Below are 15,826 nucleotides of genomic sequence, written 5' to 3' on the forward strand. Positions count from 1 at the left end.
CACAAATGGCAGCCAATAGGAAGGAATGGAGAAAGTTTATTAAGAGCTAGACGCAACTCCGGATACCTAATTAACATTGAATGAATGGCCCAACACCGAAAGGTGTCAATGGGTCTACTGATTAAGTAAGTAAGTGAATAAGAATACGCCATCAAATCGGACCCCAGAGCACATAGTGGCTTGTGTCACTGCTTAGAAACGTTATATTCTGGAGTTTAGAGAGTTTTCGGCATTAAATTTATGCAATTAGATTACTCGGGGAGCTTTTGGGGATCCTGAAAATGAATATGCCATCAAAGCGACAGCCAGAGCATCTGGTGTCTAGAATTAAATCATCTAGGGTTTCGAGTGATTTCGACACTAAATTGATGGAAAAAGATTACACTATGAGTTTATAGAGCTGCTGAATAAGAATGCACCATCATAACTGACTCTTGGAGAACCCGGTTCTCAAGCTCACCTAAATAACGTCATCTTCTGAAGTTTCGAAGGATTTCGGCGTTGAATGCATGCAAATAGATTACAGCGCATTTTTGGGGCCGCTTAATTCGAATACGCCATCAAAAGTGACCCCTGGACCACCTGGTGCCCAATGTCACTGCTAAGATATGTTATCCTCTGGAGTTTGAATGATTTTAATGCCGACAACCATCGAAACTCCAGATGACGTGCCTTAGCACTGAACATGGACACCAGGTGCTTTGGTGGTCGTTTCCGATAGCGTATTCGTCTTCAGAGACCACAAAGACACCTGAGTAATAACATCTGGCCCTTAATACAACTATTTTGACATATTTATGCACTTTTGGATGCATTTTATATCGTAGATTTTTTTCTTGATCATCCTTCAAATAATCCAAAAGTTTCAAATTTCTAGGTGCTGTATTTAAAAAACTATTTATTTTGTGCCAAATGCCCTGGTCTAAATCTATAAATATGAAGTTTTTGTCTTTCTCGCTGCTTTGGTAAAATTTTAGAACGTAAAAATTTCATAATTTAAAAATTGGTCACATGGCATTGCATTGGCGGACCCTACTTAGTTAACCCCACATAAGCGCTTCAAATTAGTTCTTGATACTAAAATTTCACGGGCTTAGACACGGATAATAAAAAAGTTGTAAAAAGTTATTTGGAGGAGTTTTTCAGTTTTTACTTTGTAAATGTAGCAATGCTTTAAGTTCAGTAAATAGCATCGTTTTATGTGTTTAAAAATAGGATTGTCAATAAAGTACCAAAAAGGACCCATTAAGGCCATAGTACATGACATTTCAACATATTTATGAAGTTAAAATAAACAAATTAAAATAAAATTGTCTCTATATAAATACAACTTAATAATATTTAATTTATTTATTTTGATTTTTTTTCGGCCACACTAACGTCAGAACGTGTATGTATCGATCTGTAAATTGGTGCCGAAATTTGTAATTATTACTGTAAATACTAGTTACTAAAATTAGTTTTTGCTCAAATAGTGACTAATAACAATTGTGTTACGTGTTAATCATCAAGAACAAGCTGTAACTTCGGTCAGTAAGAGATTTTTTACTTAATAATCTTCCAACTTAAGCACATTCAGTGTCAAACTGTCCAAACTGTTCAGTAACAAAAATTGCTTTTCACTGTTGCTATCCCGTCCCAACAGACGCCAACGGTTAGGCAACCAGTATTCCAGTGACGTATCGGTTATCACTTATTTCCAGACATCCAAAGCGTTAATATAAACAAATTCAAGTTACTTTTGACTACATGAGTAACAATTTAAATCAATGTTCCCCCACTGTTAGCAACACCACGTCTGGACCCAATTCTTCGATTAATCTTACTAGTCCATATGCAACTGCTACTATGACTAAACAACATCCGAAGTATCCCAAGAAGACCGAAGCAATTTTAATTCATGCAGAACCAAATTTAATGCTACTCGACTATATTAAGGCCATAGGTAATATTGTTAATCCGAAAAACATCTGCTTCACCTCAATAATTTCCAATAACCGAATCTGTATCTACCTCAGAAATTCTGAACTCGTCGATCAAATTATAACTGAACATCCTACAATTAAAATAAATACAGTTGAACTACCAGTACGGAGACTAGTAACCCCAGCTATTATCTCCAGCGTTTGTCCATCAATCCCACACGACATAGACCCTACATAGACACGACATAAAAGCTGGAATCCACGGTGATGAATTTACTCATATTATGAGTTTCAGAAGATAAGTATATGTTACTCCATCCACAGAAACCTTTGAGCTCCAAACTTCACTAATAATCCCTTTTGACAACAGCTCTCACAGAATATTTCTCTCTACGTATAAAATGGTTTGTTTTCTATGCAAACAACAAGGTCACACAGCAAATAATTGTCAAAATCTTCCTATAAATCCTTCACTAAATGAACAATCGTTCCCTACTGAACCCATTCCCACTTTCCCAATATAAAATTATGACACACTTTCAAACCCAACAAATAATCTATATCTTAGTCAACACATAAATGCAGTCGATGTTCCCATTACTTCCATAACCACAAATAATGATTTTCTTCCCCCATGCACCAGTCAGAAACGAAGTGGTTCTGACATCAGTGATACAAGCTTTTTAGAAACACAAACTTCTAAAAATACACCCACTAAAATCAATGAAATGCCCACACCAGATGTAATTGTTCCCACTAAGCATAAAGCCAAAAGATCTAAGAATGACTCCCCCGATAAGTCTAAATTAACTAATTCCGCAATTCACACTATCCAAAATCTTTTTCAAGAAAATCCACACTCATTTTCCCTTCCTGTTGAATATTTCCTAGCCTTCCTTGAAAATACATTCGACAGTGATAATCCCTTGCACGAAGCACAGGAGTTCACTCAAAATGTCTAGGTACTCCTTGACGATATGTCAAAAATGTACCCCTCACTTGAAGACAGAACAGCGAAAAATAGATTCACAAGAGTCTATAAGAAAATTAAAAAACAGTTAAATATAGACAACACAGAAATAGAAAGTACAGCATCTCAATCAACCAATAATGATAACGATTATCTCTCAGACTCTTCCTTGACTACCTAAAGCCATTACTTTCACGCTAGTTCGGTGGAATTGCGATGGGTTTTACCCTCGCTTAGAACGCATACAACAGCTAATCAACAGTACAGAAGCCGATATCATTTGCTTTCAAGAAACTAATTTTAAATACTCTCATAAACTATCAACTTCATAACCTAATTAGTTTCTTAAAAGACAGTCAATTATTTAACACAATATTATGATCTTTTGTCTTTATAATCTCTACCTGTTATTCAAAATTCAATGATTAAAAATTAATCATTATATGTAATTAATAATTGTTGTAATAATTAGTTGTACGTCTCTATAGTATCCAATGATTGTATATCCAATTTTTATTTCTTCATAATTTTTACGTAATGTTATTTAAGATTTAGAAATTAACTGTTATAACAATTAGTTTTAAGTCCTTATTATAATTTATTATTGTATAACCAATATTGTTTGTGTCAATGGCCATTGCTGCCGAGACACATAAATTTAAATAAAAAAAATTATTTATTTAGGATTTAGGGAAACATCAAAATTTTTTATGTAGAAAATCAAATTAGCCCTTTAGACCCGCTGCTGGTACTCTTGTGTGATGTGCTTGGTGGATTTGAACCTATAATAATATGGACGGATTGCACCTAGTCAAAATATACGCACATCCACAATGTAAAGTTGTGATACGGTTAAGGTCTGACCAGGTCTTCCGAGGTAAGTCAAATCCAGGGCATTCCTCTGTGATGCAAAGTATAATTGTTGTATTTTGTTCAGTTCATTTGATGATCATATTGAGTCTGAGGGCTTCAGCCATTTATATGGCTTCTGTAGAGAATTTTCTGGAAAGCAGTCGACTTTTGGTTGCACCTTCTCTATAGATATTTTATACGGTTTAGTAAAAAGGTTGAGTCAGCGAATGTGTGGTAGTGGAATGTCGTATAGCACGGGTAGCCAGTGGGTTAGTGTGGATTTGATTACTCCAGCAATCATTTTTATCACGCCCAGATGGATGATGTTACTAGTATGATATATATGCCAAAAAATCGTAAATTAAAAATAAAAATTAACCTGCTTCCGGATTTACTTTTAAAATCACCCAGTCATGAAAAAATGAATTTATTCCAACTTTTATGTGCTCATTGTATATAAATTAAGACAACAGATAAATACATATGTACGCACACATACTGGCAGTAATAAACGCTCTTATGTCTGCAAACACATGCAAATGTATGCAGTCTGTGATTATGCAATGTTAACGTGTTGTAATTACAGGCCGCTACAATAGGTTTCTTCTCTAGTCTTCAATAACATGATTTATTGCTCAAATTATGATAATGGCGATTTGATTGGATAGACGGAAAATGTTGTGTATCTAGGTTTCATCTCTTTTTATTTCACAATGTCTTATGTTTTTTATCTTTTACGTTATTTTGCCGGTTATTAGCGCGCTTATACCTATACATAAAATTATTTTATTCGACTTATATTATAAATAATAACAGTACTCGTGCGACCCATTCCAACATTATGTCGCCATAGCATTTACGTTAACAAAATACTAACTACAATAATTCTGCTTCACCAGGGTTCTGTTTATACAGGGTGTCCCGAAAAAATTGGTCATAAATTATACCACAGATTTTGGCGTCAAAAATAGGTTGATTGAACCTCACTTACCCATATACAATAGTGCACACAAAAAAAGTTATAGCCCTTTGAAATTACAAAATAAAAATTAATTTTTTTTCATATATCGAAAACTCCTAGAGATTTTTTATTAAAAATGGACATGTGTAACTCTTATGGCAGCAACATCTTAAAAAAAAAATTAAGTGAAATTTGTGCAGCCCATAAAAATTTTATGGGGGTTTGGTTCCTTTAAACCCCCCCAAACTTTTGTGTACGTTCCAATTAAATTATTATTGTGGCACCATTAGTTAAACACAATATTTTTAAAACTTTTTTGCCTCTCAGTATTTTTCGATAAGCCAGTCTTTATCGAGATATTTTGAATCATTTTCGAATCCACCACATATTAAGTATGATTATAGAGACCTGTTAATAATCTGAAAATTTATTTATAATTTACATTTTTAGACATATTTTTAAAAAGAAGCCACATCTCGATAAAAGGTGACTTGTCAAAAAAAGACTAAGTGGCAAAAAAGTGTTAAAAATACTGTGTTTAACTAATGGTACCACAATAATAGCTTAATTGGAACGTACACAAACATTTGGGTGCTTTAAAGGAACAAAACCCCCATAAAATTTTTATGCAAATATATTAAAAAAGAAGCCACATCTCGATAACAACTGGCTTATAGAAAAAATACTAAGAGACAAAAAAGTTTTAGAAACGTTGTGTTTAACTAATGGTACCACAATAATGAATTAATTGGAACGTACACAAAAGTTTGGGGGGGTTTAAGAAACAAAACCCCCATAAAATTTTTATGGGCTGGACAAACTTCGCTATAATTTTGTTTTAAGATGCTCCTGCCATAAGAATGATACATGTCCATTTTCAATAAAAAATCTCTAATAGTTTTCGATATATTGAAAAAAATCGATTTTTATTTTGTAAATTCAAAGGGCTGTAACTTTTTTTATGAGCACATTTGTACTAAGGTAAGTTAGCTTCAATCGAACTATTTTTAACCCCAGAATGTGTGGTATAATTTATGACCAATCTTTTCGGTACACCCTGTATACTACTCTAAACAAAAACAAGCATGACATTCCAATGTTACTGAATACGAGAGTTTATAATTAACTTTGAGTTAGGTTAATACTCTTTTTATTCGGAATCAAGTGTAAAACATATTTTCAAAAACCTCAAAAAGATTGGACAATAATTCCCTGATTTTTCGTAAGAGCAATGGTCTACAAGAAAATTGAAATTTTGGGTTAGCTTATTATCTACCTATATTTGGTAAATAAAAACTCTACAGAGTTCATCAGTCGTTTATGTCGAGGAAAAGAATGTAAATTAAAATTTTAGTTAAAATTTAAACAGCCATTAAATAAAAAATGGAAATATTTGTCTTTATCTGCCGAAATATTTGTCATGTGAATTTACTGCTCCTCTGACTTTTAATAGTCTATTACAAAGTCAATCTACACCTCGTTTAATTCTTCCCTTCCCTAATTAATGTTCCAAAGATAAATATGAATAACCTTGCCGATTAAAACAAACAGTAACTTTGGGAACATTGCAGTTCATAGACCCCACGGCTTCAAATATTTGTCTTTCTCTTTTACTTACGACCGATATAATCTAGTTACTCGCAAGAACAAAACGTTAGCCTGGAAAAAAATAATTCCCTTTAGAATCCTGTTATAATAATTGGGAAATTCATGTATGCTTTTCTCATTTTTTTATTATTCCAAACACCTTCTTTCCATCCGCCTTCTTCCCATCCATTTTAAAAATTCATAGTACACACTACACAAGCAATGTTTTTTAAAATTCGCACTACTGGGAAAAAGTCAGTGTCGGATTCTAAACAAAACTTTCATACAAAAAGTTTGTAAAAAAGTTTGTTTTTATAAATTGTAGTGGAGTCAAGATATAACGAAAATAGTCTTAAAACCAGTGAACCCTCCGAGTAACGGTCTTCGTGTAAGGCTAGAAATTTGTATGGTGATAATTCAAAGCACACCAAGGCTAAAAACCATGACCTGGCAGGCATCAGCCCTACACGTGTATCTACCAGGTGAATCGAAAAGTGCATAGTTTAGGGGGTAAAATAAAGTTTCTCCTGTAAAGTTTAAATTTAAGTATGTGTTTGAGTAGGTCAATTAGAAACAAGCTGAAAATGCGGGCATTATCATAACGAAAACTGTGTTTATTTACGTATTTTAATTCATAATATTTATGGAAAATTGCTATTATGAAAAGTAGTTTAGAATTATTAATTATGTTTTAATGTGCAATTATATCATCATAATTTAAATGTTATGAACTATAAAGGTAGTTTACTCTTGATCGAAATTCATATTTTTTATATACGTCGTATAAAATTAATAAAATTTTATATATGACGGTTGCATCATAAATCTTGGAATATGAAGAGCTTTTTATGAAGAATAACTTTTCTTCGGCAAATTAAAAATAAAAGAGTTATAAATGAAAATGTTGTTGGTATCCATAATTTGAGAAAAATCTTCAATTTTTTTTTTCGTTAGAAGGATGTAATGGCACATATCAGACCATAATTTTTTATACCAAACAATATTATTTCATATACTGTCGGTTTGCTAAAACTCAGACACAACTGGCTAGTGATTTTAGTAAATAATTTTGCCAATTTGGCAAAAAAAAAAATGATTACTAATTAGTTAATAATTGCTAAGTAATTAGTAATTTTGCCAATTTTGGCAAAACTCGCAAAAAACAAAAAAATTACCTAATAAAATCACTAGCCAGTTGTGTCGAGTTTAGCGAACCGACCATATTTTAATTTCACAGCAAATGGAACAGTCCATTTATCATAAAGGGGAGGCCGTATAGTCGTATAAATCTTTTTAAAGCTGTTGATAAATTATTGCTTTTAGAATATACTCAAATTGTATTTTTGAACATCTTATTTATTTTATATAATAATTAAATTCACTAACAAATGTCATTGATGATTTATTAATACTTAATTTAAAATTTAGTTTGACATTCACGAAATGTCAAACTCAAATGTAAATAACCTATGCTTTGCTTAACAAATCGAAATTAAAAAATTTGCCTACTTAATAGCAACGATTTCAGCTGGACGTGTAGTGTGACGGCAGAAAATAAAACGATTGTGACGTCACATTTTACACTTTGATGTCGATTATCTCGAAAACGGTTAGAAATATCGAAATGCCGTTTTCAGATTTGGATTCAGAAGAAAAAACTACATAAGAATCCATCGATAAATCTGATCTGTGTATTGCAGGAGCGGCAACGCAATAACACACACACTTTTGAATTTATAAAAGAAATGTTTTCGTTGAAAATGTGTACAATAACAGGCGATTCTGAACAGCATATGACCTTGCCAGGCGAGGGGAAAAATTAGCGTTTTTTCTAAAATTACTTTTTTTTGTATCGAACAAAGTTTTTTTTAGATTTTTTGAATCATTCCAAACGGAACAGGTCTTTAGTGACTTTTCTATTAGGTTAACAGTTTTTGACATGTAAGTGATTAAAAATTTAAAAATTGCGAAATCGGCCATTTTTGACCCTGAATGGGACATTTAACTCAAAATTTCAATGTTGCCAAGGTAGGTAGATATTCTCGAAATACCGATTGATTAAATCCCGAAGAGTTTTTTCCAATACAATATCGAAAACCCCTTTGCTTTTAATTGCTAATCAAGCGGGTGCGACACTGTATATAAGAGTTTTGTTTGAGTGTAGTTTGAGTTTGCATAAATTCATTATCTCGAGAATAAGAAAATTTGAAAAGAAATCCTCAGACAAGTCGATTTTTATTTTTAAATTAGGACTTTTGCGATATATATAATACTAGTGACCTCATCCATCTGGGGGTGATGACGTAATCGATGTTTTTTTTTAAATGAGAGTAGGGGTGTGTGATAGCTCATTTGAAAGTTTATTTAATTCTCTATTCACTAATGTAAACATTAAAATAATTATTTATACAGGGCGTAAAATTTTTTTTTAAATTAATTTACATAAAAAGAAGAAAAATTTTTTTCACACCCTGTATAACTAATTAAATTAACGTTTATATTACTGAATAGAGAATAAGATAACGTTTTAAATGTGCTATCACGCGACCCCTACTCTGATTAAAAAAATCATCGATTACATCATCACGCCCAGATGGATAACGTCACTAGTATTATATCTATTCCAAAAAATCCAAATTTAAAAATTAAAATCGACGGGTCTGAGGATTTCTCTTCAAAGCCCATTCTCGAGATAATGAATTTATGCAAACTCAAACGTCCTCACTTATACTACAGTGTCGCGCCAGCTTGATTACCAATTAAAACACAAAGATGTTTTCGATATGATATTGCAAAAAACTCTTAGGGAATTCATCAATGAAGGGCTTAATGTGAAACAATGACAAGCCACACATGAGTTCAAAAAGAGTTAGTGTTATTCTTGGTTAAAGTAATAGTATAACAAGCCATTAACAAATTATCTCAGCCCTTAGTTAATAGATGGCAAGATAAATCTATGGTCACATTATTTCATAGGCCTAGTTTGTTCTAGTATCTCCTCGACATAATGACAAGCCACATCGAAATGGCGTACATGCGCGGAGGCCTTTCGAATAATTATTGAGTTCTGACGATTCTAGAAAGAAAAATAGCAAAGTTGACTTGACATTCGATGACAGTGACCTTGACCCTGACTATGTACAATCTAGAAGTGACACAAGTAGTGAAAATCCAGCGATATGTAATTTTTTCCTAAATGTGGCTTGTCACATTATTACCATTCAAGATTAATGTAGTGGCTTATTATATTATTGTATTTGGTTGTAGGATAATGAACAAAGTCCGTCAATAAAAACCAAACACACCCGTCAAAAATTCCAACAAGTTGATGGAGACAAAGAAATAAACACTGTTTAACACCTATAGGGTTGAAACCGACCCGAACTCAGTCAATAATTGAAAATTCTGAATCTACAATCTCTAAAATTTGGGTATTTATTATTAATGAAATAATGTAACAAGCCACATTTTTTTAAATAAAGGCTGTTTTTTCTCGAGTTTTCAAGTAATTTGATTAATATTGTTGTCAACTATAGTCCCATAGGGCATGATGCATCGAAGTATCTAAACTAAAACATTAAAAGTTGTTACTCGATTTTTTAATATTATTTTTATCATTCAAAATCAAATATCTCACTTTTACCTTTTTGAGGCTTGACATTGTTTCACATTAAGCCCTTCAATCGATGTTTAAAGAATATCTACCTACCTTGGCAACATTGAAATTTTCAGTTAAATGTCCGATTCATGATTAAAAATGGCTGATTTCGCAGATTTTAAATTTCATTTAAGAGAAAAGTCATTAAAGACCTGTTTTTTTGGGAAAGATTCAAAAATCCTAAAAGAACTTGCAAAACGATGCAAAAAAAATTAGGAAAAATCCCTAATCTTTCCCCTCGCTTCGCAAGGTCTTATGCTGCCCCGAATCGCCTGTCATTGTACACATTTCTTCTAAATGACTTACTAAAACACATACTTAAATTTAAACTTTAAAGTACAAAGTTTATTTTACCCCCTAAACTATGCTCTTTTTGATTCACCTGGTAGATACACGTGCAGGGCTGATGCCTGCCAAGTCATGGTTTTTAGTTTTGGTGTGCTATGAATTATCACTAGGTATACAAATTTCTAGCCTTTCAGGAAGATTGTTACTCGGAGGGTTCACTAGCTCTTAGACTAAAACATGCACTGTTTCGGAATAATTCAAACAAATATTTTTCTTAAAGTTTTTTGTTAGTTTATACCTGTGCATGCTAGTAAAAAGTTCTACTCACAGATTTTGCCGCTAATTGTTTATTAATGTTTAAAAACAATAACAATTGCTTTGTATAAATAATTTTAAAAATATCGTTGAATTCATCATTTTCTTTTGATCAAATATGTTTATATTTTGTTTTTCATTATACCGAATCCGAATATGGCATTACAATTTGAAAACTCTTATACAGAAGCTCCGATACAGTGTTTCTGCGTAGCTAGAAACCATATGGGAACCTTATTTATTATCAATTTTACGAAAAAAAGTTATTCTCCATAAAATACTCTGCATAGTATGTACTAGAAAATCTAAAACTCAACCATCAGATATCAAAGGATCCCGCAGACACCTTATGGGAAATGACTCGCTGACAAATGCTCTGAAACTTTGGATTCTGGTAGTCCTTGATTTATAGAACACAAGACTCAATGGGCCCATAGCTAAAAAAAAATCATGGTTTTAAGATATATAAACCTCTGAGGTTATACAGTGAGGAGGCCGCTTGAGTTGGAATAAATTCATTATCTCGAGGTTTTTTCCTGTTTTCAAAAAACAATAAAATGTATTTCGAATTAAACAAAATATATAAATTCTTTTTTTTTTCTCAAGTAATTTAATACAAAAAATTTTTTTGGGCATCCTGTATAAATAATTATATTAATTAAAATAAAAATGTATACAATAAAATGTATATAAAACAAAAATGTTTTATTCGGTTGAAATGCGAAGGCAAAACAATCTTACTTTTCAATTAGAATACGGAGTGCAGTCCAGTCCCTTCAATCGCGATTTTCGGCTCTTATTGGAGCCTTCATCGGAAGGAACGTAGGCACTGTTCTCCATATTTTAACTGATTCGCATCGAGAGGTTTTCCCACCCATTGCAACTGAAGTGATGATAGTAGGTGGCTAGCGCCATCTGGCATTGAAAGACGAAGTAGTTTTCAATCCTAATAGTAAATTATTAATATTGAAAATATTACTAAAATTTTTTTAAATTGAAAACTTATTGGTACACTTTCCTGGTGACACCTCCAAGACTTCTACAATTTGCAAGTCAAATGGATGCTGCAGTGAAGACGAGAGGGAAGGAATTCTACACTATGCAATTCACATCCCCCGTCTGCAGCTGGTAAAGTTCCAACGGAAAAATGCACCTAGTTACTCTACGGAGTAATTCGACTATAAAATAAAAATGTATACCATTTTTATTCCTTCTCTCTCGTCTTCACTGCAGCATCCATTTGACTTGCAAATTGTAGAAGTCTTGGAGGTGTCACCAGGAAAGTGTACCAATAAGTTTTCAATTTAAAAATCTTTTAGTAATATTTTTAATATTTTTAATACTAATAATTTACTATTAGGATTGAAAACTACTTCGTCTTTCAATGCCAGATGGCGCTAGCCACCTACTACCATCAGTTCAGTTGCAATGGGTGGAAAAACCTCTCGATGCGAATCACTTAAAATATGGACAACAGTGCCTACGTTCCTTCCCATGAAGGCTCCAATAAGAGCCGAAAATCGCGATTCAACGGACTGGACTGCACTCCGTATTCTAATTAAAAATTAAGATTTTTTTGCCTTCGCATTGCAACTGAATAAAATGGTATACATTTTTATTTTATAGTCGTATTACTCCGTAGAGTAACTAGGTGCATTTTTCTGTTGGAACTTTACCAGCTGCAGACGGGGGATGTGAATTGCATAGTGTAGAATTCCTTCCCTCTCGTCTTCACTGCAGCATCCATTTAACTTGCAAATTGTAGAAGTCGTGGAGGTGTCACCAGGAAAGTGTACCAATCAGTTTTCAATTTAAAAATCTTTTAGTAATATTTTTAAAATTTTCAATATTAATAATTTACTATTAGAATTGAAAACTACTTCGTCTGAATTATATTAATGTTTATATTAGTGAAAAGAGAATTAAATAACTTTTCGAATGAGATAACACACAGCATATATTCTCATTTAAAAAAATAATCCATTGCGTCATCACACCCAGATGGATGACGTCACTAGAATATTCCAAACAATTATATTTTAAAAACAAAAATCGACCTATTCCGGATTTATCTCCAGAGTCGCCTATTTTCGAGAATAGTACATTATATACCGCGGGACTGAAGTAGTACATTTAATCCTGAAGGTAAAGTTTATGGCCCGACCGCAGGGAGGGCCATAATTTACCTGAAGGATTAAATGTACTTCAGTCGCAAGGTATATACGATACTTTTCGTACTTCCGGTATGATTTTATTAATTATTTCAATAATTTCAATCAGTTTTTTCTCTCTTCAACTCATTTAATAAACTGTCTTTAAAATAAGTTACCATAGTAACATTGCGTTGTGACAGTTATAATTTAGAAACATTGTCATTACTAGTGTCATTGTAAAGAAACATTGTTATTGATAATTATTGGTATCATGAGTGAAGAAGGTGTATCTGATATTGATAAAAGAGCAGCCGAAGTAGGTGAAGAATTGTTACCACCGAAATCTAGAAAACTATACGAGCAGCAGTACGATGCTTTTAAAAAGTGGTGCCGCTTAAAAAATGTGAGACAACCTACTGAAAATGCGCTGTTAGTCTACTTCGATGATAAATCAAAAGCGGTTTGTGCCTCAACTCTCTGGGCACATTACTCAATGCTGAAATCGGTTATTAACATTAGAGAAGATATTGATATAAGTAAATTTCCAAAATTATTAGCTTTTTTGAAGAGAAGAAATGAGGGATTTAAGCCAAAGAAGTCAAGAATTCTCACGTCTGAGCAGGTAGATCAGTTCTTACGGGAGGCTCCGGATGATAAATATTTAATGCTTAAGGTAAATTTGGAAATTTGTTTATATTCAGAAATTTTAAGAAATCAATTTTTTTGTAGGTTGCACTTATTTTGGGCGTTGCGGGAGCTTGTCGTGGAAAAGAGTTGGTTGATTTAGAAATCGACGATGTGAGAGATTTGGGCGATTCCTTCCTAATTGCGATTAGAAACACCAAAAATAAAATTGACCGAAATTTTGTGATCAAAAATTCAGAAAACAGTGCCATCAGTTTTGTGGCGATATTTCGGAAATATGTGGCATTGCGAAAGACAGGGACAACTCATTCAAAATTTTTTGTTCAATACATCAACAAAGAATGTACTACGCGAGTAGTAGGAAAAAACATGTTTGGTACAATTCCACGGCAAATAGCAGCTTTCTTGAAATTAGAAAATGCGACGTCTTATACGGGACATTGTTTTAGACGCACATCTGCGTCTTTGTTAGCTGATTCGGGAGCAACAATAGACGTGCTGAAGAGACATGGAGGATGGAAATCCTCCAACGTGGCCGAGGGATATATTGAATCGTCTATTAAAAATAAACAAAAAATTTCAGATAAAATATTTGGTCAAGTCGCCGATTCGTCCACTATAGTTATGCCACAGTCCTCATTCTCGCTTCCTGTTTCCGCAGGATCTTCGAAACAAACACCAGTTCAATATGAAAAGGACCTATCTGTTACTCGTCAGTTACCTGCTGCATTAACCCAGGAAAGACTGGTCAATATGACGAACTGTCACAATATTAATTTGAATATTAACGTTAATTACCATTCTAATTAATTATATTTTTCAATAAAATATCCCTTAAATTCGTTTGTTTGTGATTTAATCGTTCCGGGAGTTTCGTCAATATTTAATCCCGGAGGGATTAAATGTGACACTTTAGTACCTGTCACAAGGGAGTGAAGTTGTCACTTTAGGCCCGGAAGTACGAAAAATAAATTTATTCCATCTCAAACGTCCTCCTCACTGTATAACCTCAGAGGCTTATATTTTAAAACCATTATCTTTTGGAGCTAAGGGATCATTTAGTCTTTTGTTCTGCACATCAAGGACTACCAGAACCTAAAATTTCAGAGCATTTTACAAAGAGTCATTTCCTATAAGATTTCTGCGGGGTCCTTTTCAATTTTATACAAGGTTGCTCAAAAATATGAATTTCGTTAAAGAGTAAAGTACCTTTGTATTCCAGAATAATAAAAATTGTTAATATAAAATGTTGTTTAAAATTAAAAACGATATTTTAATGTACAATTACATCCTTCTAATTAAAAAAAATTGATATCTCTTGATGGAATCTTATATAGCAATTTTGCTTAAAATATAAAAATTAATTTTGTATTGTTAAACAAAGCCATAAACAAATAGTGTTTGAACGTTTTGGCGCGTGCCCAATGCATGCGTTTTAATGCATGCTACGTAGAAATTGTCGGTTGGCAGGCTCTTTCATTTTCACATCACTTCAGCAATGAGAGCACATCACTTCAGCACAATGTGTTTATAGCTTTGTTTAACAATAAATAAATAATTTTTAGCAATGCAAATAATCAAAATCGGTATAATTTGACTTGAAATTTCAAATGCTGTAAGCGGAATTGCTATTTTATCTTTTAATCAAAAGTTTTTTGGGCTCAAAAATTCCAATTTTTCGTTTTTTTTAAGTTCAACTACGTTTATTCCCCCCCTCCCCCCAGCGATAATACTAATATGGCTGTATATTCGAATATACTAGATGGATTTTATTTTACAAACGCTCGTTTGAAAGGTATTAGAAACCCTTTCATTTGTCGTCTCCTACATTTTTTCCTCGTTTAGTTAAATAAATATTTGACAATTAGTTAAAAATCATAAAATTTTGTCGTCCCAAAATCCTAAAAATCATATTCTTTTCAGTCCTTTTAACATATAAAATACAACGTATCTTGTGCGTGTGCACTTTTGCAAGTTATTTTATTAAAAAGTTGACATTAGAAAAAGGAAATTGAGGTCTTTTGCCCTAAAATCGGTCCACTGAGCTAAGAGGTACGTATTGCTCTTCAAATATACGGTAAAGGTAAAAGGGGCTATTTGTGACCTTTTCTAGGGGTATATCTCAGGCCCAGATTCCCCATTAACCATACGCTACTAAAAATAACATACATATAGGTACTAAAATTCAGTAGCAATCTACGGACCCTCTCCCTCTACATATTAAAGTGATCGAAAATTACAAATATTGCTCGTATCTAGGTAGGTATATATTTTATAAAAGGCTAAAACCTAAAACGATTTTTTTATAAACTTCTAAAAATGTAATTTCATGTAGGCAGCTTAAATTGTTTTTAGTTCAATTTTTTGAATTAATTTAATATTTGAAATAATTATATAATGTAAATATCATTATAGTCCAAGTAATGAAGCTTAAAATAGGACAAAACTTCGCAATTTTTACAGAATGGATCG

This window comes from Diabrotica virgifera, chromosome 1, assembly GCF_917563875.1.
Source record: "Diabrotica virgifera virgifera chromosome 1, PGI_DIABVI_V3a".
NCBI classification, from domain to species: domain Eukaryota; kingdom Metazoa; phylum Arthropoda; class Insecta; order Coleoptera; family Chrysomelidae; genus Diabrotica; species Diabrotica virgifera.